A 23563-nucleotide genomic window follows, 5' to 3' on the forward strand; every position below is an offset into this window, starting at 1 on the left:
GTGCAGATCAAGTTGAATTGGCCGTACTAAAATGCCCTTTAGTGTCAGGGGGATTAGCAAATAGGTGGTATTGGGCAATGTTGGGATAGTTGTCAGGGCATGCTCAATGGGCTGAATTGCCTCTTCCTGGAGGATTCTATGATTCTGTAACATGACGTTCTTGAGCCTGATATAAAAAAAAACATGGTTTTAAAAGAAAAAGTGAGATTCTCCGGCCTCCCAGCCATGTGTTTCCCGCCAGCAGGAGGTGGCGAGTTTGATAGCAGTGGGTTTCTCTGGTCCCACTGCTATCAATGCAAATTCCCATTGTTATCACCTACGCCAGTGTGAAACCGGTGGGCAGAGGTGTGCTGCCAGAGAGGCCAGAGAATTTCAGCCATAATGTTTAGCATGTGAACTTTCCCATTGTGGCAATTAGCTCTATTTTCAATAATCCCCAATCTTACTTTGCCTCTTATTTGTTCAAATATTCCTGAAATTCTAAGTGAAACTTTGAGGCCCTTTATATGGAAAAAGGGATAAATCAAGCACACGCATCAGTACGTGGTGATTCTGCAGGCTCCTTCTGGATACTAATCTGTGCTGTTTACCTTTCTGGAAACATCAAACCTTTCAAATGCAGTGGAGCAGGCAGTGAGCCAGATTGCCAGGGTTGGTGGTTTTCGAGTCCGCACACGGGCTTTCTTTGTTACATGTAGACACATGCGAAGAAGATGAAAGGTGTGTTCTCTTGTGTCAGACCTTGTCTGCATTCTGACTGCCAGAATGCGGGTATCAGATATACAGGCCTGAAATGTATGGCCCTAGGGGTGAGTTTTTGTACTGCTGTTGTCTCTGCCTGTAAGTTGAAATCTTAGCAAACGCCCTAACAAATCAAATGCTAAAAGATTTCAATCATTTTCATTGCCCTTTTCCCAGAATCTTGGGCAGCAAATTGCACACAGTGCATGGATTATTTTTGTAATGCTGCTGGCAAGATTTGTCAATAATTCTATTGTTCATAATCTGACTAACTATTCACGTGTTGAAACAAAGAGCCTTTTACATCATTGCAAATGGATAAACACTTCCGTTGAGGGTGGTACACAACCTTAGAGCTTTATCACTTGACCAAATGTCCTCCCTCAAAAGCATCCATTCCCATTGCCACATGTCTGTGTGGGTTTCCTCCCACGGTCCAAAAGACTGGTCAGGTGCATTGGCTAGGCTAAATTCTCTCTCAGTGCACCTGAACAGGTGCCAGAGTGTGGAGACTAGGGGATTTTTACAGCAACTTCATTGCCGCATTAATATACGCCTACTTGCAACATTAATAAATTTAGTTTAAAAAAATTTAATTCAAGGTGCCCTACTTTGTCCCGCTAATTTTTTTTATTGATGTATTGTATAATCTGAAGCATTGTAGGACTCCTTGTTCTGTTTAGTTATCCTGTTAGTTATTTTGTGCGAGCCAGTCCAGAAATGCGATTTGAAGTGAATCTTTGCCCAGAGCTAGATTGCAGACACAACACAGTGCGAGAGAGAGAAAACGAGACAGAACAAGATAAAACACAGATCAGTGTGCTCCAATCAATATGTTTAATGTACCAAGAAGTACTGCCAGCTGCATAATACAAAACGTAAGCCAATTCCTGATCCGTCTGCTGGTACATCGGACCAGGTAATATTTGGTACCAGGAGTCCAAATTTATGTTTTGAACTATTTGTGCACAATATCTATAGTGGTGCCGACTTTATGAAAGGTGTACTTTCATACTGAGTACCAAGCACCCATGTGGGGACAAGTTTTCACATTTCTCACGAGCAATATCTGGGTACCGGTCACACAGGAAATAGGAGGAGGAATAGGCCACTTGGCTCCTCGAGCCTACCCTGTCATCCAACATGATCTTGATTGATCCCCTATCTCAATTCCGTACTCCAATGCTTTCCCCATACCCTTTAACACCTTTAAGAGTCTAGAAATTTATCTAATTCCTTCTTAAGTATGTTCAGTGATTTTGGTCTCCACAACTTTCTGCAGCAGAGAATTCTGCAGGTTCACCGCCTTCTGAGTTAACAGATTTCTCCTCATCTCAGTCCTAAAATCCTGTGTCCTGAGACTGTCATTCCTTGTTCTTGACACCGCACCACCCCCCCCCACCCTGCAGCCAGAGGAAACAACACCCCTGCATCCAGTCTGTTCCACTTTATCAGAATCTTACACTTTTCAATGAGATTCCTGGCTTGGGTCACTGTCTGTGTGGAGTTTGCACATTCTCTCCATGGGTTTCCTCTGGCTGCTCCAGTTTCCTCCCAAAGATGTGCACGTTAAGTTGATTTGCCATGCTAAATTGCCCCTGAGTGTCAGGACTAGCTAGAGTAAATACAGGGGGTTATAGAGATAGGGCTTAGGTGGGATTGTGGTTGGTGCAGACTTGATGGGCTGAATGGCGGCCTCCTGCACTGTAGATTCAATGATTCTATGCGATCCTTCTTATTCTTACAAATTCCAGTGAAATCCGGTCCAGTCAACTCAACCTCTGTCCATATGACAATCCTGCCATCCCAGGAATCAGTCTGATGCACAGCTGTAGTAATACATCCTTGATCCTCTTGCACTGAGGGCAAACATAGCATTTGGCTTCCTAACTGCTTGCTATACCTGCATGTTTGCTTTCAGTGACTGGTGTACTCAGACACCCAGGTCCCTTTGTACATCAACATTTCCTAATCAATCACCATTCAAATAATACTCTGCCATTCCATTTCTCCACCCAAAAGAGGATAACTTCTCATTTATCTATGTAATACTACATCTGCCATGTGTTTGCCCACTCACTCAACTTGTCTAAATCACTTTGAAGCTTCTAAACATCCTCCTTATCACTCTCATTCCCATCAGGTTTCATGATGTCAGCAAACTTGGCCCAATGGGTTAAAAATGTTATGTCAAATCAGGGCCCTAATCTCAGACCCAACCCAGATTGACGCAAGATGAATTTCCCCTCTTTGGCTATGAGCTTCTGGAGTTTGAAGTCAGTTTCTGATGTGTGGGTCTGAAGCACAAAGCTGTCCATGGTTCAGCCTGTCCAGGAATGGCGTGTAGAAAACTTTGGCCGGTGAAGTAAGTGGTGGAGGTCATGTAGCACAGTTGGGTAGTGTGTGGGTTTAAGGCTCTGGGTTCAAGTGCCTCTCAGACCTGCCTCCCTTCCCCTGCCCACAGGTGGAAGTCATGGTGCAGTGAGTTGGGCCTACGTTTGAGCAAAGAACTGAAGGATTGGCAGGTGGTGGTCTTCCTCAGGGTGAGTACTGAGGCAGATTATTGGGGCAGAGTAGCAAATGAGACTCTTTGCTGCAGAAGGCTGTGGAGGCCAGGTCATTGAGTATCTTTAAGACAGAGATAGGCTCTTGATTAATAAGAGGATCAGGCGTTATGTGGATGAGAAAGATATCAGCCATGATTGAATGGCTGAGCAGATCGATGGGCCGAGTGGCCTAATTCTGTTCCTATATCTAAATGGTAAGTAGCACATCCATACTGATGCTGTGGAAAGAAATTTCATTTGTATCAATATTTCCTACCATGGCGAACCTCAGTGTCCAATTTTTATAAATAATGTAATTCTTTCCAGGCTGGGCAGGGAAAAGAGGGTAAAGTTTGTATTGTAGTGAAAATTATAAATCACTAATTAAGAAAGCTTACAGATTAATACAATCATATCCTTCATTTATACTCAAGAGTAGTCATTGCAGTTATTCATTTGCACTGCCTGGCTAGAGCTTTTGGATTTTGCACCATAATAGCATTCACCATCGTTATTCCCCAGAGACTGACCACAGCTTTGGGGACATCTTTAACATGTGCTGTTTAAGATAGAAATACGAACGATGCTGTCAGTAAATCAACACTTTCCCATAAAGTCCATTGTTGAAGCTTCCATAGTCTGAAGTTTATTAGAAATCACTGAATTGATGAAACTTGATTCTTTACGCTACCAGTGACATTATAAAGACCCTCAAAAGTTGCATCTTGCTGCAGTTAAGTTTTTAACGATGTTTTGAGTAAATTATTAGAATTAAGAAACTCCTCTGACTCTCAATTTTATATACACCTGTGTCAGTTTTCATCATTATGATAAATTCCACGTTATGATATGTCAACTTGTTCCTTCATTCAATGTGTGTTTCCCCATCACTTAATTCAATTGACTTGTACCAAAGGAAATGCAGATACTCGGTGTACTTGAGTTCTTTGTTTTGCAGTCAGTGAGAATTTGTTTTTGTTCATTTATGCGTTGTGGGTGTCGCTGGCCAGGCCAACATTTATTACCCATCCCCCATTGCCTGTGGAAAGGTGGTGGTGAGCTGCCTTCTTGAAGTGCTACAGTTGCTGACATGTAGGTACACCCACAGTGCTGTTAGGAAGGGAGTTCCAGGACTTTGACCCAGCGACAGTGAAGGAAGGACGATCTCTTTCCAAGTCAGGATGGTGAGTGACATGTGGGGGAACATCCAGGTGGTCGTGTTGCCATGTGTTTGCTACCTTTGGCCTTTTTTTTAGTTCCGCTTCTAAGGCAAATATTGTTTCATTGGTTATCTCTGTTACTTGGCCCTTTTTTTAATGGTCATTTTTATCATTTATTAGTATATTGCATTGACGTTGGTTTTCTTTCTGAAATTCATGTTTAAGAAGGTGCCAAACCTTATAAGAACATAAGAACATAAGAAATAGGAGCAGGAGTAGGCCATCCAGCCCTTCGAGCCTGCCCCGCCATTCAATAAGATCATGGCTGATCTGTCGCTGCTCAGTTCCACTTTCCCGCTTTCTCCCCATAACCCTTAATCCCCTCTCTTATCAAAAACCCATCAACCCGCGTCTTAAAAATATTTAGCGAGGCAGCCTCCACCACTTCAACGGGCAGAGAATTCCAGAGATTCACCACCCTTTGAGTGAAGAAGTTCATCCTCAACTCCGTTCTAAACCGCCCCCCTTTTATCTTGAGGCTGTGCCTCCTAGTCCTACTGTCTTTTTTGAGCGGGAAGAGTCTCTCCACCTCTATCCTATCCATCCCAATCATCATCTTATACGTCTCAATGAGATCTCCCCTCATTCTTCTAAACTCTAACGAGTACAAGCCCAGTTTATTCAGCCTCTCCTCATAGCTCAACCCCCTCAACTCCGGTATCAGCCTAGTAAACCTCCTCTGCACTCCCTCCAAGGCCAAAATATCTTTGCGCAGGTGCGGTGCCCAAAACTGCACATAGTACTTCAGCTGCGGCCTCACCAATGCCCTATACAGCTGCAGCAAGACCTCCCTACTTTTATATTCAATCCCCCTCGCTATGAAGGCCAGCATCCCATTCGCCTTCCTGACCACCAGCTGCACCTGCAAGCTGGGTTTTTGCGACTCATGCACAAGGATCAGCCCCTTGGGTGAGGAAATAATTGAAATGGGGCCTACATGCGGAAAGGTTGGAATACCCTAGTTTGAAGAATGCAGGCAGCAGGGTCTGCAAAGTTCTTGTGGACACACTTTTTTTCTGTTTGACGCAATGTTGAAGTGATATGAGACAGCCTCTGCGCTTCCCCAAAAAGGAGACTGGTATCATTTCATAGAATCGTAGAACCCTACAATGCAGAATGAGGCCATTCACCCATTGAGCCTGCACCAACAACAATCCCACCTCGGCCCTATCCCCGTAACCACACATATTTACCCCGCTAATCCCTCTAATTTACGCATCTCGGTACTCTAAAGGGCAATTTGGCACGGCCAATGCATCTAACCCGCACATCTTTGGACTGTGGGAGGAAACCAGGGCACCCGGAGGAAACCCACACAGAGAAGAACGTACAGACTTTGCACAGACATTTCTCTGTAATGGGAGGCCCTCATTCCTAATTTACACTAATAACCTTCAACATTCCAGAGCAGTAAACTGCTTTGCAGCAATGTTGAGAGTATAAATACACACGCTGATAACCCAGGGGGGAAAGTGATAATCAGTGACATAGAACCTTAATCACTGAGGAAGTTTGAGCTTAATCCTCTGCTAACTGATTTTCATCAACATCTTCCAATCTGTTGATTCTTCCTTTTGGTCTCTCAGGCAGCTGTGTTGAAGGTGTCTTCTGGACAAGGTCCTTTCAAAAACATGACTTGTCTTTTTAACAAATGCTGCAGCTTAATAAAATAACTTTCTTCCATTGTGTTCTTGTCCAGTTTTAAAATGGACTTTGTGACTATGTGGTATTTCCATCCTAATAAAAGGTTGGTGGGTTAGGACACCAGTGCAGTGTCCCCCATTTGCCATGAATCACTATTGGTGGCATTTTCTGGCCCTTCCCACGAATAGAATCTTCTGGTTCTGTCGAGGTTGACCCCTCCAACAGCAGGTTCCCCTGCAGCATGGCTGGTAAGCAACACAAATTACCAGTGATAAAAGCCGAATACCGTGGGTGCTGGAATCTGAAACAAAAACAGAAAATGCTAGAAAATCTCAACAGATCTAACAGCATCCATGAGGACAGAATAGAGCCAATTTTGAGTCTTGATGATCTTTTGTCAAAGCGAAAAGAATCAACAGAGACTTGTATCGTGAGCTGGGAGTGGTGTAGGGCTGGAATGGGACAAGGGGAATGTAAATGAGGATACAGAAGACTAAGAAAGGTGCTAAATGTGTTCATTAAGTGATCCGAATGCATGAATGACAGAATAGAATTACAGGTGGCCAAGGGACTGCCTGGGGATTATAGCAGTTACCCCGAAAGTGGGGGAAGAGGCAAGAAGGAGAGCTGGAATGGAGAAGTGGAAAAATAGGCATGAGAAAGAAGGATGAAAAAATGATGAATGAGATGAAAAGAAGAAACAGAATGAAACAAAATAAATAGAAATGGGGTGAAGGTGGAGGGGAGAGTTCATCCTCTGAAGTGGTTGAACTCAGTGTTCAGTCCCGAAGGTTGTAACGTGCCCAATCAGATGACGAGGTGCTGTTCCTGCAGCTTGTGTTGGGGTTCGCTAGAACATTACAAAGGGCCAAGGATGGACATGTGGAGAGCAGGGTGGTGTGTTGAAGTGGCAAGGAAGGTCTGAGTCCTGCTTGTGGACAGACCAAAGGTGTTCAGCAAAGTTAGAAGCAAATTACTGTGGATGCTGGAATCTGAAACCAATAGAGACAAAAGGTCATTTGGACTCAACGTCAGATCTTTTCTCTCCTTACAGATGGTGCCAGATCTGCTGAGATTTTCCAGCGTTTTCTGTGTTCAGCAAATTGGTCACCCAGTCGGCATTTGGTCTCCCCGATGTGGAATAAATCGTATTGAGGGCAGTGACTGCAATAGACCAGATTGAAGGAATTGCATGTGAAAAGCTGCTTTACTTGGAAGGGGTCTGTAGGACCTAGGAAGGGATCTTTAGGATCCTGGATAATGAGCAGGGAGAAGGTAAAGGGGCAGGTGTTGCACCTTCTCTGCATGGGAAGGTGTCGTGGGCAGGGGGTGAGATGTTGGGTAAATGACTTTACCATTGACTTTGACCAATAGCAAGGTACCACCTCGCTGCTGGAAAACCTGCCGGGGGTGAGGGGGGTGGGGTGGGGAGGGGACAGTTAAAACACAATCCAGGCCCCTATTCTCTGCAACATCCAATGGGATTCTGCAGGATTTCCATTCTGTGTTAATTGTATTTTCCCTTGCCAGCACTTATAACATTTAGTTTGGCAAATTGGAATTCTGACTCCCCAGTATGCCCCTTGGCATTCGAATAAAGCTTTCGCTTGAGTCAGGTGAGCAAGACGAGGTCAGGTGAGCAAGACGAGGCACAGAAACCTTGATGTGAAAGTTGCACATTAATAGAATGGTGACGCGAATGTGTCAATTTGCATGTTGAGTTCCAAACCATCGGAAGTAAAACCAATCTTGGGACGGAGGGACTGAGATTCAAAATCTGCAGCACTGTGCGTTAAACTGAAGCACACCTTTCGCTTGCCTGCAGGGGTCCCTCAAGTGTGATGGTGCAAGTTTTCAAAAGGAGGTTCTCTGACCATATGCTTCATTTCTCTAAGGGTTGCATTTTGTTACAATGGCAAAACAACACCTTTTTCTAAAGCAAGAAAGACCATCGCTTCTCGGCCTTCTGGCTAAGATCAAGTGTAGTGTTGACATGCTGTGCTTGGTTGAAGTCATTACATTACATTTCAGCTTCGTTTGAAGACATTTTTAAAAGCAGCATCTTGGCCTTTTGGCTAAGATGCGAATCAGATCAAGCCTTGGAGGAGGAGGAGGAGCTATGCCTACTCCAATCAGTTTGGATCATGTAGATCAAGCCCAAGACAGGAGGTGAGAGCCCTGTCTTGTCAGCTTGGATTGGGAATGTCTCAACTTGTTGAGACTCTGAATTGGACTCAATTGGAATAAAAACAAAAAAAAATCATTTCTGTTTGGTCTTCTGATCCCCCTTTTATTAATAGGAAAGACTAAAATCCCTCAGAGTAAAGGGTCAAATCTTCAGAACCGTGATTTGGAGGAATTTCTTCAGCCAGAGGGTGGTGAATCTGTAGAATTCATTGTCACAGACAGCCATGGAGGCCAGGTCATCGATTGTATTTAAGACAGAGATAAATAGGTTCTTGATTGGTAAAGGGATCAAAGGTTATAGGAAATGGGGTTGCAAAATATATCAACTATGATCAAATGGCGGAGCAGAATCGATGGGCTCAATGGCCTAAGTCTACTCCTACATCTTATGGTTTTAAAGGCCCTGATAATCTGGCCTATCACACAATTCTATGGCTTTATAAGCAGCTGCCATTTTTGAAAAATAAACTACCCTTGCAATAGTTATTCCTTATTTTCTTTTGTGTGCAGCCAGTTTATTTCAACTCAAGCCGTGCCTTTTTAATTGCGTGGCCGTGCCTGTGCAGTATCTTTCACGGCCGCACGGTTGAGTATGCACACGACTTGGAGGCTGCATGTGATTTGCTACTTCCCCGTCAAGTACTGTATCTGAGCAATGACCTTAAATGGTTTAACTCGGCACTATCTCCAACAGCTGAACATCAAAACCAAACTCCAGACCACACGCTAGACTGCTTGTGAGCAGTAACTATTGAAAATCAGATAGCGGCTTTGAAATGGTTTTTGGAGATGATTCTGCTGTATTTTTGCACAAAGAGCAAAATAGTAGACATCAGTCTCATCCGACCTTCTTACAAAAACCTTGTATCAAAAATAGTGAAGGTCTATTATTAGCTCTTTTCTTTTGCTATCCTCTAACCTGTAAGCCTCACTGGATAGCATTCCCAAAGAGAGTGGGAGATCCCTGAACGTTATTGGAGTTTAACTCCTGAGTAAATATGGTATCTTCTTTTCACCGTCCAATGGCTGGAATCTTACCACCCCACTCACTATGGGAATCGGAGCAGGCGAGGGGCAGACCATGGAAAAGTCCATTGACCTCGGGCGGAGGTTTACAATTTCGGGATCAGTGAGGCCATAAAATCCCACCCAATGAGTTCCTCCTCCCAGAATGCAGCTGAACTGACAAACTTGATTCTCTGTCCAGCAGACGGTGCTACACGGGCCAGGAGCAAGTAGGCCACTCGGGTATATGTTGTGAGGGAGGTGGGAGGAGATAGAAGGTGGTTTGAAAGGTTGGGTAAGGTTGATTAGAGGACTGGAGACAGAAGAGGAACAAAGGAAATCATCAATTACAAGGATGGGCCCAGACAAAGCTCCTTTTTTTTTATTCATACATGGGACATGGGTGTTGCTAGATGGCCAGCATTCGTTGCCCATCCCTAGTTTTAGGGCAGCTGAGAGTCAACCACATTGCTGTGGCTCTGGAGTCACACGTAGGCCAGATCAAGTAAGGATGGCAGATTTTCTGTGTTAAATCTATTGTCAAGTGCTGGAAACATCTACCCTAAAGGACATTAATGAGGCATATGGCCTGTAGCAGCCCTTCTGGTAAGTCTTAAGGGCTTGATTTGAGGGAAACAGGTGAAACTCTGCTTAATAAGGCTAAATTTAAAAAGGAGCTAAAATGCAATGCACACAGCCTCGTTAAAACATTTAAATGAGCAATCTGCCTCCTAGGGGGGAGGTGGTGGCCCTGTGGTATTATTGCTAGACTATTAATCCAGAAACTCAGTGAACGATCTGGGGATGCAGGTTTGAATTTCACCATGGCGGATGGTGGAATTTAAATTCAATATAAAATATCTTGAATCAAGAATCTACTGATGACTATAAAACCATTTTTGATTGTCGGAAAAACCCATCTAGTTCACAGATGTCCTTTTAAGAAATGAAATCTGCCATCCTTACCTGACCTGGCCTACATGTGACTCCAGAGCCACAGCAATGACTCTCAACTGCCCTCCAGGGGTAACTAGGGATGGGCAGTAAATGCTGACCAGCCAGCGATGTCTATGTCCCACGAATTAATTTTAAAAAAGAGCAGTTTTGTTGCCTAATTACTATTCCCGAAGTAGGTGAGTTCAAAGTGATTCTGTGCAAATGTGGAATTTAAATCCTACCATCCTACCCAATCAAAGTTAAACCCCATTTTTGTTTTCAAATTACGCTTATTGAGTCTGCATGAGAACTCCACTGTTAAAAGTCACTGAGGATATGGGATTGCAATGTTCGTGCCAAATTTTTGACACCTGTTTTTATTTTTAACTCATGATTCAACCACATTGAGTTTTGGTCAGTGCTTTACAAATTCTTCGCTTCAGTTCAGGGATGTGGACTTGCAAAAACCACAGCCCGTCCATTTAGTAGTCAGCCGTGACTCCGTTTATAGTCTCTGAATTACAAGGTTTTGGGTTTAAGCCCCTCTCCAGGGCTTGGGCACCAAGATTTAAGGCTGACATTCTAGTGCAGTACTGAGGGAGCACTGCTCTGTCGGAGGTGCCATCTTTCAGCTTGGATGTTTTGCCTGTTTGCCAAGTCTGGTTACTATCACATTACTGTTTGTAGGAATTAACTAACTTGTCATACTCTCATAGAGAGTCATAGAGGTTTACAGCATGGAAAGAGGCCCTTAGGCCCAATTTGTCCAAGCCGCCCAGTTTTTACCACTAAGTTGGTCCCAATAGCCTGCATTTGGCCCATATCCCTTGACTTCTACATAGCAACAGTGACTTTGTTTCAAAAAGTATTTTGTTCGCTGTCAAGTGCCTGGAAACATTTGGTGGTTGTGAGAAGCGCTATATAAATAAGTCTTCTTAACTGAGGAAATGTTCATTTTCTGTATGCACTGTCACATTAGTCCATTAATACCAGGAATTGAAAGTTGAATCTGATTTGCAATTACAGATGTGAAGTCTAAGTTTTTCAATTTCTGATTTCCTCTTGGGTTTCTAAGCTGTTACTACTTGGTTCAGTTCAAATCTGAGATCAATTTGAAGACTTAGGGCGGGATTTTCTGGCCCTTCCTGCCAGTGGGATCCTTCCGGTCTTGCTGAAGATGACCCCTTCTCCCCATGGTAAGTTCCCCGACAGTATGACCGGCAAGCAACGCAGGTGGCCATTGACTTTGGTGAGATGGGAAGGTCTAGCTGGAAGGCAATGGAAAGCCACTTTCGCCATCAGAAAACCCACCACGGGAGAGGAGGGGGGTGTTGGAAAATCTCAGTCTTAAATTACACCCTAATGTTCCTGAGCACACTCTCCATTTCTCCCTCAGCCCAAGGTGTGATATGCTTTATAATTAGTCTTCTGTACAAGTGTGAAGAAAGTCTGTGTGAAATAGTCGAAACAACAGTGTAAAGTGTTAGCCTGTGCATAAATGTAATGGAAACAAGAAATGCTGAAAAATCTCACGGCAGCATGATGGCATAGTGGTTGCCTCACAGCGCCAAGGATCTAGGTTCAATTCCAGATCTGGGTTCAATTCCAGCCTCGGGTCACTGTCTGTGTAAAGTTTGCACATTCTCCCTGTGTCTGTGTGTGTTTCCTCTGGATGCTCCAATTTCCTCCCACACTCCAAAGATGTGCAGGTTAGGTTGATTGGCCATGTTAAATTGACCATTAGTGTCAGGGGGATTAACAGGGCAAATACATGGGATTATGGGAATAGGGCCTGGGTGAGTTTGTTGTCGGTGCAGGCTCAATGGGCCAAGTGGCCTCCTGCACTGTAGGGATTCTGTGACTCTAGGTCTGACAGCATCTGTGGGGAGAGAATAGCGCCAACCCGTTTCCAGTGTAGATGACCTTTGGTCAGATCTTTGTATAAATGTAACTCTTACCTCAGGATGTTGAGTTTAGTTCATGACACTGAATAGTTATTGGTGTATTGCCTTTTGGATGTCACTTTGCAGCTGCTTCCCATGAACAATTCTGCCCTAATTTGGAATTTGAAATTCAGAGCAGCTGATCTGAAGAATGGGGACACTTCTTGGGAAATTGTCTGCATGCAAGTGACCTGAACTGGTGGAGCTCACTGACCCAGCACTAGTGGTGAGTAGGTATGGCTTGGATTTATATCTAGCACTCCTGGTATCCAGAAGACCAAAATGTACACAGGCCACACCTGGAGTTTGTGTATAGTTTTGGTCTCCTTACTTGAGAAAGGATACTGGAGGGGATATGAAGGAGATTCACTAGGTTGATTCCTACGTTGAGAGGGTTGGCTTATGAGAAGAGACCAAGTAGACTGAGGCTATACTCATTGGAATTCAGAAGAATGAGGGGAGATCTTATAGAAACATGTAAATTACAAAGGGAATAGATAAGATAGAAGCAGGGAAGTTGTTTCCACTGGCGGGTGAAACTAGAACTAGGGGGCATAGCCTCAAAATAAGGGCAGCAGATTTAGGACTGAGTTGAGGAGGAACTTCTTCATACAAAAGGTTGTGCATCTGTGGAATTCCCTGCCCAGTGAACCAGTTGAGGCTACCTCATTGAAGGTTTTTAAGGCAAAGACAGATAAATTTTTGAACAGTAAAGGAATTAAGGGTTATGGTGAGCAGGTGGATAAGTGGAGCTGAGTCCACTAAAAGATCAGCCATGATCTTATTGCATGGTGGAGCAGGCTCGAGGGGCCAGATGGCCTATTCCTGCTTCTAGTTCTTATGTTCTGATGTATCAAATGGGGAATACGACCTCTTGGTGTTGAATGGGGAATATGACCTCTCGCACCTCTACTGACCCTGGATCAAAGCTGGAAAATTCAACTGCCCACAGCAAAGCAGTTCCTCATTTGAATGAGCAATAATGCAGCCAGCTTGGTAGCTTTACAAAGTGATTTACCTTCCTTCCTCATTTCCGGTCTTTCAAAGCCTTTTTTTTAAAACCGCATCTTGCTGAATTGTGGCCTGTGGCAACTCTCCTCAACTTGTCTGACTGACTCATCTGCATTAAAAGTGTGCTTAAAAAGATTCCTTTCTCTGATTCATTTCCTCTGACTAAAGTACGTACCAAGGGGTAGGCAATTCATTGGGGTGAGTTCAATCTTTTTGATGTCTTAATCAGCCAGTGGTGAGGAATGTCAAACAGCTGAATGTTGCTGGCACTGAGGAAACAAAGCTCCCCACCCCACCTGCTGATGCTTCTAGGCTGCATTTGTAGGTTAAAGGCATCTGGTCTCTGGAAGGTTTTTGGTTGCAAACTTTAACAAAAATCAATGTTTTGTGATCCGACTCCTTCTCGTGGCACCACACGGGCATGTGCTTCGTGCCTGTTTCACCTTGAGCAGGTCATTTGTTCAGGTCATACGTCAGACCCTGAATTCAGCATGGGATGTTCGGAGTCATCAATTGCTGATTTATGAAACTACCTTGATACACTGCCTCAGTTATCCTGCAGAGAAGTATCGCAGCCCAGAGCTGGGACATCTTGGGAGAATACTAGCAAAGCATCGATTGCCCATAAGCAAAGAATCAATTTGGTGATCCCATTTTTGTGGTCTTTCCACCATTTTTTTTTCTTTATTCATTCATGGGACATGGGCGTCACTCACTGGCCAGCATGTATTGCCCATCCATAGTTGCCCTTGAGAAGGTGGTGGTGAGCTGCTGTCTTGAGACACTGTAGCCCACATGTACTTACTGTAACAACATATGTAAATCGGGAAGAATTAAAACCCTTTTTATTTTGCTGGATTTTATTGGTAATAAATGTGATAATTTACAGTTTGACTGAATTGGTCACAGGATATTGTAGCATAGCAAGTCCTATCAACCATCACTCTTGCCCTAATTACTGACGTATCTTAGCTTCTGATACCCCAGTACCTTGGATGTAAAATTCTTCTCCTTATGTTTAAATTTCCAGTTAGTTTCATCCTTTCTTGTTTCTATTCCTGCTCTTCCAGTTCCGCCTGAACTCTCCATTGCTCTGACTTTGCCCCCAGATTGACAGCTTTGCCTTCAGCTACCATGGTCCCATCCTTTGGAATTCCTTTCCTAAATCCTCCCCACCCAAAACTCATCTCTTAATCAAATTTAATCAATACATTTAATATCCTGTTTTGGCCGAGCATTTGCATTTCCTTAACTTTTGGTGAAGAGCATTAGAATTTTTTTTACATTAAAGTCACTAGTTAAGTGTAAGCTGTTGATAAATTTGCAGGTACTTTTTGCTAGGAGTGAAGATGGATAAAGGATGTGTGTGGAACACAAAATTCACAGAATCCCTACACTGCAGAAGGAGGCCATTCAGCCCATCCGACCTGCACAGACAACAATCAAACCCTATGACCATAACTCCATGTATTTACCCTAGCTAGTCCGCCCGACACTAAGGGCAAGTTAGCATAGCTAACCAACCTACCTTGCACATCTTTGGACAATGGAAGCAATCCAGAGCACCCGGAGAAAACCCACCCAAAGGCAGCGAGCCCGAGACTAGAATTGAACCTGGGTCCCTGGTGCTGTAAAGCAGCAGTGCTAACCACAGTGCCACCCTGTCCTTTGGGAGAGCAGCATCCTTTTTCTCTCTATCTTTCAGTTTTGTGGTCCGTTGCACTCTGGAAGTGCCTATCACTTAACACCATTAAAGTCCAAGTTACGAGATTATCACTGCTTTAACTGCTGGGTTTTGTCCTGAATGATGGTACAATACCAGCTAATGCTCTGTGCACAATTGGATCACATGGGCACTTATACATCATGCAGCTAGGCCAGCATTTACTCTCCCAGAGTGTAATGTGGCACAAATGTCTAAAATCACTGTGTTCTTAAATTAATCAAATTACAGGCTATGTGTGTCCACCTAGGTGTCAATCACTGACCACTATTGTGTATTGTGATTCACTAAGTGACCTTTTTGGAAGAAGTGAATAAAGTGAGATGTTAACATGTGAGTAGGCATGAGCTGCAGTGTAAGAGCTGTTAAGTGAAAGTGTAGCTTAGGCAAGTAGTAAATGTGAAGCAAATCATCTGGCAACACTTGGACCTCCTGCCATGCACTTGGTTGGTCATTAAGAGATCAAATGAAAAGCCTCCCCATAGCTTCCCGCTTGCACCTCCTTGTTGGATTTGTACCTTTTTATTCTTGCCAATCATTCTTTTCCCTCCTCTTGTAGCCTTCGCTCTCTGTGCAAGCACCAAGAAGCTGTGGGAATTTTTTTTGAATGAGGTTTATGTGTGGTATCCAAGCCTGGGTTATGGGGGTAGGGTCTAGGTGGGATGTACTGTCTGAGTCGGTGCAGATTCAGTGGGTTGAATGGCTTGCTTCGGCACTGTAGGGATTTGATGATTCTAATATATATTTTGTAACTTTGCTATTATTTAAAAGATTATCCTTTCTCGCCTTCTGTTTTGACTGAAGTTTACATACCAAAAATTATCACAGACAAGTCGAATTGTGATATCCATTTTTTTTAAAAAATCATCACGTGAGCAGTGTCACTTATGGAATGACCAGTATCATTCTTGCACATGAGAAGCGCTTCTTTGAAGAAGTGACATCCGAAATCTATTCAGAGCATCGAAGCCCTCGAGTTGCATATTGAATAGATTTCAGATAAAGGTTACTGTCTGTACTTACGGATAATGCATGTCTGACCCATGTAATTATAGGGCACAGTTTTTGCATTTTTCATCTTATTCATGCTGAATGTTACTTCAGGTGCATCTCTGTATTGACTGTCTGGAATCTAATTTGTGGTGTAGTAACTGCACCACTCTCACTAATAACTAAAACCACGTGCAAGCACTGTCTGCAATCTTATTTGCACAGTGTACAACGCTGGCGATGTTATTTGAGAAGACTTGCCTCCATACCCTGGTCCAGATATCTCTGTAGCATGTAGAGATGAGCCCTTGATATAACGATCCAATTTAGTTCTGATCATATGCATGAAGGAAAGATTCATTTTTTAGCACCTTTTATGGTATCACAAAATAATAAAGCACAGAGAAATTCCTGCCTATCTGCAATTTTGTGGTGTCCTTTTGTTCTTTTAAATGCTTTTTATCAATAAAAAGCATAAAAAGGCTGCTTATTAAAACTATTCATTAGCGCCTTCCGAGAAGTATAAGAACATAAGAACATAAGAAATAGGAGCAGGAGTAGGCCAATTAGCCCCTCGAGCCTGCCCCGCCATTCAATAAGATCATGGCTGATCTGTCGTGTCTCAGTTCCACCTTCCCGCCCTCTCCCCATAACCCTTAATCCCCTCGCCTATCAAAAACCTATCAACCCGCGTCTTAAATATATTTAGCGAGGCGGCCTCCACCACCTCAACGGGCAGAGAATTCCAGAGATTCACCACCCTTTGAGTGAAGAAGTTCCTCCTCCACTCCGTTCTAAACTGCCCCCCCCACCTTTATCTTGAGGCTGTGCCCCCTAGTCCTTTCTGAGCGGGAAGAGCCTCTCCACCTCTACCCTATCCATCCCATTCATCATCTTATATGTCTCAATGAGATCTCCCCTCATTCTTCTAAACTCTAACAAGTACAAGCCTAGTTTATTCAGCCTCTCCTCATAGTTCAACCCCCTCAACTCCGGTATCAGCCTAGTAAACCTCCTCTGCACTCTCTCCAAGGCCAATATATCCTTGCGTAAGTGCGGCGACCAAAACTGCACACAGTACTCCAGCTGCGGCCTCACCAATGCCCTGTACAGTTGCAGCAAGACCTCCCTACTTTTATATTCAATCCCCCTCACTATGAAGGCCAGCATCCCATTCGCCTTCCTGTCCACCTGCTGCACCTGCAGGCTGGGCTTTTGCGACTCATGCACAAGGACCCTGAGGTCCCTCTGCACCGTCGCATGCTACAGTTTTTTGCCCTGTAAGTAATAGTCCTTCCTACCATTATTCCTACCAAAGTGGACAACTTCACACTTGCCAACATTAAATTCCATTTGCCAGTTTCTGGTCCATTCGCCCAGCCTATCTAGATTCTTCTGCAGACTTTCCACACCCTCCGCACAATTTGCCATTCCACCAATCTTGGTGTCATCAGCAAATTTCGACACCATACACTCGGTTCCCTCCTCCAGATATAAATGGTAAATAGCTGAGGCCCCAGCACTGACCCCTGGGGCGCTCCACTAGTCACCAACCACCAATCCGAATAGCACCCATTGACCCTCACTCTCTGCTTCCTATTTGACAGCCAATCCCCTATCCACGCTAACACCCTACCCCCAACTCCATGCCCCCTAACTTTCTGTAACAAACTCTTGTGCGGCACCTTATCAAACGCCTTCTGAAAATCAAGAAACACCACATCCACCGGCTCTCCTCTATCCACCGCCCTAGACACATCCTCATAGAACTCCAATAAATTCGTCAGACACGACTTCCCCTTAACGAAACCGTGCTGCGTCTGCTCTATCAAACAATTCTTCTCAAGATGCCTCACTATTTTCTCCTTGATCACAGATTCTAACATTTTACCTACAACAGACATTAAACTAACCGGCCTATAATTCCCCGCCTTTTGCCTGCCACCCTTCTTAAACAACGGCATAACATTAGCCGTTTTCCAATCTTCCGGCACTTCCCCAGAATCCAGCGACGTTTGGAAAATAACCACCAAGGCATCCACTATCACCTCCGCCATTTCTTTCAGAACCCTTGGATGCATTCCATCCGGTCCTGGGGACTTGTCCACAATCAGTCCCTCCAGTCTTTCGAGTACTCATATTTAGTCATATTTAGATTAACTCTAATCATAAATTGTTCCATCGTCTAGCTACAAAAATAAGGAAAGTTTAACAGATCTGTATTGCTCACAAAAAAAGAGCAAATCTACTCCAGCCAACTGCTATCTGATGATCCTGTTCCCATCAGTAAAATATTTGATTTGATATGTTGTCATATGTATTAGTATGCAGTGAAAAGTATTGTCTCTTGCACACTGTATGGACAAAGCGTACCATTCATAGAGAAGGAAACGAGAGGGTGCAGAATGTAGTGTTATAGTCATCATTAGGGTGTAGGGAAAGATCAACTTAATGCAAGATAAGTACCTTCAAAAGTCTGGCAGCAGGGAATAAGCTGTTCTTGAGTCAGTTGGTACACTCAGACTTGTATCTTTTTCCCAACGGAAGAAGGTAGAAGAGAGAATGTCCTTAATTATGCTGGCTGCTTTGCTGAGGCAGTGGGAAGTGTAGACAGAGTCAATGGATGGGAGGCTGGTTTGCGAGATGGATTGGGCTATGTTCACGATCTTTTGTAGTTTCTTGCCGTCTTGGGCAGCGCAGGAGTCATACCAAGCTGTGATACAACCAGAAAGAATGTTTTCTAGCGTCCATCTGTAAAAGTTGGTGAGAGTCAATAAAGAGTCATCAATACTTTGAGGTGCTTTAAAATGACACCTCATATCTTCTATTTTCTCAATGATCTTGCTTTCAATATTAAATTTGTTGATGAGTCAGTAGTATTCAGCCCCACTATCAATCTTTGATGATGAAGCTGCCCACAGCAAACTTTTGGACTTGGAAACAGTCAATCTTAGGCTGATAATTAGAAGTTGACCAAGTGCTGTCTGACACGAGCTGGTATTTGTCTCTGACTTTCAAAAGCACCACCATTGCCAATTCTCTGCCATCGACATCTTGAGGGTTTGGATTGATCAGAAGTTTAAGACCTTAACTAAGAGAGGAAACCAGAGACTGGATAAGGTGAAATGAGTGGCTTAATTCCTTCCCTTTTCACATACAAGAGGAGGCTGAGATTGTTCTGTTTTGGGGAAAAAAAATTAACAACTGGATTTAAAATAACTATCTTTTTCAAAATAGGGAGTAATAAAATAAGCATAGTCTTGAAAGAGCAACCATATTTTTGTCACTGAATTATTAACCCAGGGATCCAGGCTACTGCTCTGGGTCCCAGGTTCAAATCCCACCACCGCAGATGGTGAAATTTGAATTCAATAAAGATCTGTAATTAGAACTCTAATGATGGCCATGAAACCATTATTGATTGTCATAAAAAACCCGTCTAGTTCACTAATGTTGTTATTTGAATGAGCAGCAAACAAGGTGGATAAATGGAAATCTGTAGATGTAGTATACTTCATCCATACCATGTAAATGAGGGCGGCACAGTTGTTAGCACTGTTGCCTCAGTGTCAGGGACCCGGGTTCAATTCCCGGCTTGGGTTACTGTTTACGCAGAGTCTGTATGTTCTCCCTGAGTCAGGTTTCCTCCCACAGTCTGAAAGATGTGCTGGTTAGATGCGTTGGCCATGCTAAGTTCTCCCTCAGTGTACCCGAACAGGCACTGTCGTGTGGCAACTAGGCGGATTTTCACAGTAACTTCATTGCAGTGCTAATGTAAGCCGACTTGTGACATTAATAGTAAATAAATAAATAAATAAGATTATGTGGATTTTTAAAAGGCATTTGATGAAGTGCCATGTCAAATGTTACTGGTTTCAAAAAAGAGTGCATGATGTCAGGGGTAACATTATGAGCATGGATAAAGGACTGGGTAGCTAACAGGAAGCAGAGACTAAGGATAGATGGTTTGGTAAGTTACAACTAGTATAGTGCCACAAGGATCAGTATTGGACCCTCCACTATTTACAGTCTACATCAATGGTTTGGATGAAGAAACTGAATGGGAATTATTGCTGACACCTAGATAGGTAGGAAAGTATGTTGTCAAGTGGAGGAAGAGAGTCTGTCGGGGGGATATTGATAGGTTAAGTGACTGGGCAAGTGGGGTACAATGTGGAAAATGTGAACTTGTCCAATTTGGCAGGGAGAATGAAAAACAGTAAACTATATAAATGGAGAGAGATTGCAGAACTGGGTGGTACAGGGGGATCTGAATGTTCTGGTACATTAATCTGCAGGTGCAGCAATTCAGAAGGTGAATGAACTATTGGTATTTATTGTTAAGGGAGTGGAATATAAAAGTGAGGAAGTTTCACTGCAGTTGCACAGGGCTTTGGTGAGACCAGATCGTGAGGACTGATTAGGGCTTTAGTGTCCTATTTGAAAAGGGATATAAGTGTGTTAGAAGAACAGTAATAGAACATTCACCAACCCTTTCCTAGAAAGAAGGACATTGTCTTATAAAGAAAAGTTGAACAGATTGGGTCAATACCCATTGGAGTTTAGAAGAATGAGAAACGATCTATTGAAATCTTTTAAGATCCTGAGGGAACATGACTGGGTAGATACCTGGAGGTTGTTTCCACTCATTAGGGAGGCAGTTCAAGAATGGGAGGACTCCATTTTAAGACTGAGATGAGGAGATTTTTTTTCTCTGAGGATCATTAGTATGTGGAGTTATCTTCTCCGCAGAGCAGTTGGGGCTGAGTCACTAAATTTAATCAAGGCAGAGTTGGGCAGAATCTTGCTGGACAAGGGGGCCAAGGGTTATGGGGGAAAACAGGAAAGTGACGTTGAGGCCAAGATCTTATTGAATAGTGGGACAAGCTTGAAGGGGCCCAAATTCCAGTGTTTCTACATCAAGAGTATGATGGAATGCTTACCACTTAACTGGATGTTTGCCACTGCAACAACATTTAAGTTCCTGAACACTAACCTCCTTGAGTGTTGTTTCAGCAACTTGGTAGGTGCCCATTGCCGCTAAGCGCAATATCAATCCCCTACATCACCCGTTCAGTGTAGTTGCAATCTGTAGAAATGCACTGCAACAATTCACTGAGGTTCCTTCAGAAACATCTTGCTTCCTGTCATCGATAACGCATAACAGAACAAGAATAACAATGGCATATTACACGGCATGGTAGCACAGTGGTTAGCACTGCTGCCCCACAGCACCAGGGACCTGGTTCGATTCCCGGCTTGGCACTGTGCGGAGTTTGCAGATTGTCTACGTGGGTTTCCTCCCCGGGTGCTCCGGTTTCCTCCCACAGTCCAAAGATGTGCGGGTTAGGTGGATTGGCAATGCCCCTTGGTGTCAGGGGGACTAGCTAGGGTAAATACATGGGGTTGTGGGGATAGGGCCTGGGTGGGATTGTGGTCAATGCAAATTTGATGGGCCGAACGGCCTCCTTCTGCACTGTAGGATTCTACTCTATGATTCTATGACATTGATGTAGAAACTCAGCACTATTCCTTCATGACTCTGTCAAGATCCTGGAATTTCAAAGCACTGGAGAGTAGCACTAGTTTTAGACTGTATTGGTTCAAGGAACCCTTTATCATCACCTCAAAGCAACCTGGGAGAGTTTTAAATTAAAGGCTATAATGCCAGAGTACCTCACATCCTGAGAACAAGTAACACAAAAAAAAAGCTGCAAAGACTCTAGTGTTCACTGAAGGCTAGCGTAGAACTGATTGGCAGCTAGATAATGGGTTGCAGGTGAAGGTCTGACAAGAACCCTCTACCCATGCCCAATTCTCTGCAATGCCAACAATGTAGCACCCAGATGGACACAAGCCATCATGCCCCTTCACATCGCACGGAATATAATGCTAAATCCCTGGGCACATAATTGATGAGTTGAGAGCTGGAAGATATGGTAAAGTTTCCCACCAGCCATCGCGGCAAGACCTAGTCTCAGATGGGAGAATTCAGCTCCTTGTTTTGTACTGTAGTTCCTCCAAGATGATCGATGTACATATGGATACACTTAGACTGTAGAGGAACTGGTTTTAATGTATTGTCTTTTTAAAATTCATTTTACAGAATGTGGGCATCGCTGGCTAGGCCAGCTTTGTTGCCCATCCCCAGTTGCCTTTGAGAAGGTGAGGGTGAGCTGCCTCGTTAACCAATGCCTGAGAGGTAGACTCTGTTAGGGTGATGATTCCAGGATTTTAACCCAGTGACAATGAAGAAATGATGATACACTTCCAAGTCAGGATGGTGAGTGACTTGAAAGGGAACTTCCAGGTCATGCTGTTCCCAAGTATCTGCCGCTCTTGTCCTAGATGGTAGTGGTCATGGGTTTGGAAACTGTTCCCTAAGGAACCTTGGTGAATTCCTGCAGTGAATCTTGTAGTAGATACACACAACTGCACTCTTTTTGTTGGTGGAAGGACTGATTGTTTGTGGAAGGGGTGGCAATCAAGCAGGCTGCTTTGACCTGGATGGTGTTGGAGCTACACTCATTCAGATAAGTGGAGAATATCCCATTGCACTCCTGACTTGTGACCTGTTATTGGGCAGGCTTTGCGGGGGTCAGGAGGTGAGTTACTTGCCACAGAATTCCGAGCCTTTGACCTGCTGTAGTAGTCAGTGTTTGTGTGGCTGGTCCAGTTCAGTTTCTCATCAATGGTAACACCCATTGATAGTGGGGGACTCAGGGATGGTAATGCCTTTGAATGTCAAGGAATGGATCCTCTAGTTAGAATGGTCATTGCTTGGCATATGTGTGATATGAATGTAACTTGCCACTTGTCTGTCCAGTTCTTACTGCATCTGTGTTATTTTGTTGCATCAGCTGCATTGGAATTTGATATTTCACTTAGAGCAGCAAGGTGGCAAAGTGGTTAGCAATACTGCCTCACAGCAGCAGTGACCCAGGCTCAATTCTGGCCTCAGGTCACTGTGTGGAGTTTGCACATTCTCCCCATGTCTGCGTGGGTTTCCTCCAGATGCTCCGGTTTCCTCCCACACTCCAAAGATGTGCAAGTTAGATTGATTGGCCATGATAAATTGCCCCTTAGTGTCAGAGGATTAACTGGGTAAATAAGCGGCGTTACAGTGATATGGCCTGGGTGGGATTGTGATCGGTGCAGACTCAGTGGGCCAAATGGCCTCCTTCTGCATTGTAAGGATTCTATGATGCTACAATTAAGGATCATTTGTCTGAACCCTGGGTTTTAATGTTTGAATGTTACATCTTACCCAGTGAAAGTTAGCACTGACAAATTAAATTTGGAACCTTTTGGTTTTAAGATGAAATGTTGTTTTGCCAAGTTTATATTCCTAATTATGTTTCTTATATTTTCCATGTCAGTTTTGCAATGTCCCATTAAGAATAAAATTACATGACATAAGTAAATAGTCCTCAAACATATATTTTGGTGTACTATGTGTTATAAACATTTATGGAGCTTTGTTATGGTGCATACAGTGCATGTGAGTCGCCTCTGCAAAGTAACAGACCTGTTGAACTGACAGTGCTGGATATTTTTCACATCCTCGTCTTGTACTCTCAAACTTTGACATTTCAAGAAGTTAAAGTGGAATTTTCT

General features: G+C 43.7%; 1 protein-coding gene and 1 pseudogene across 1 annotated transcript in view; both read left to right on the forward strand.

The window, feature by feature from the left end:
- The window catches only part of itga3b (integrin, alpha 3b), a 175081-nt gene that overhangs the window by 13639 nt on the left and 137879 nt on the right, over positions 1–23563 (forward strand). The window lies entirely within an intron of this gene.
- Positions 8102–8243, forward strand: LOC145359363 (U2 spliceosomal RNA; annotated as a pseudogene).

This window comes from Carcharhinus amblyrhynchos, chromosome 27, assembly GCF_965287045.1.
Source record: "Carcharhinus amblyrhynchos chromosome 27, sCarAmb.v2.hapA, whole genome shotgun sequence".
Taxonomy (NCBI): domain Eukaryota; kingdom Metazoa; phylum Chordata; class Chondrichthyes; order Carcharhiniformes; family Carcharhinidae; genus Carcharhinus; species Carcharhinus amblyrhynchos.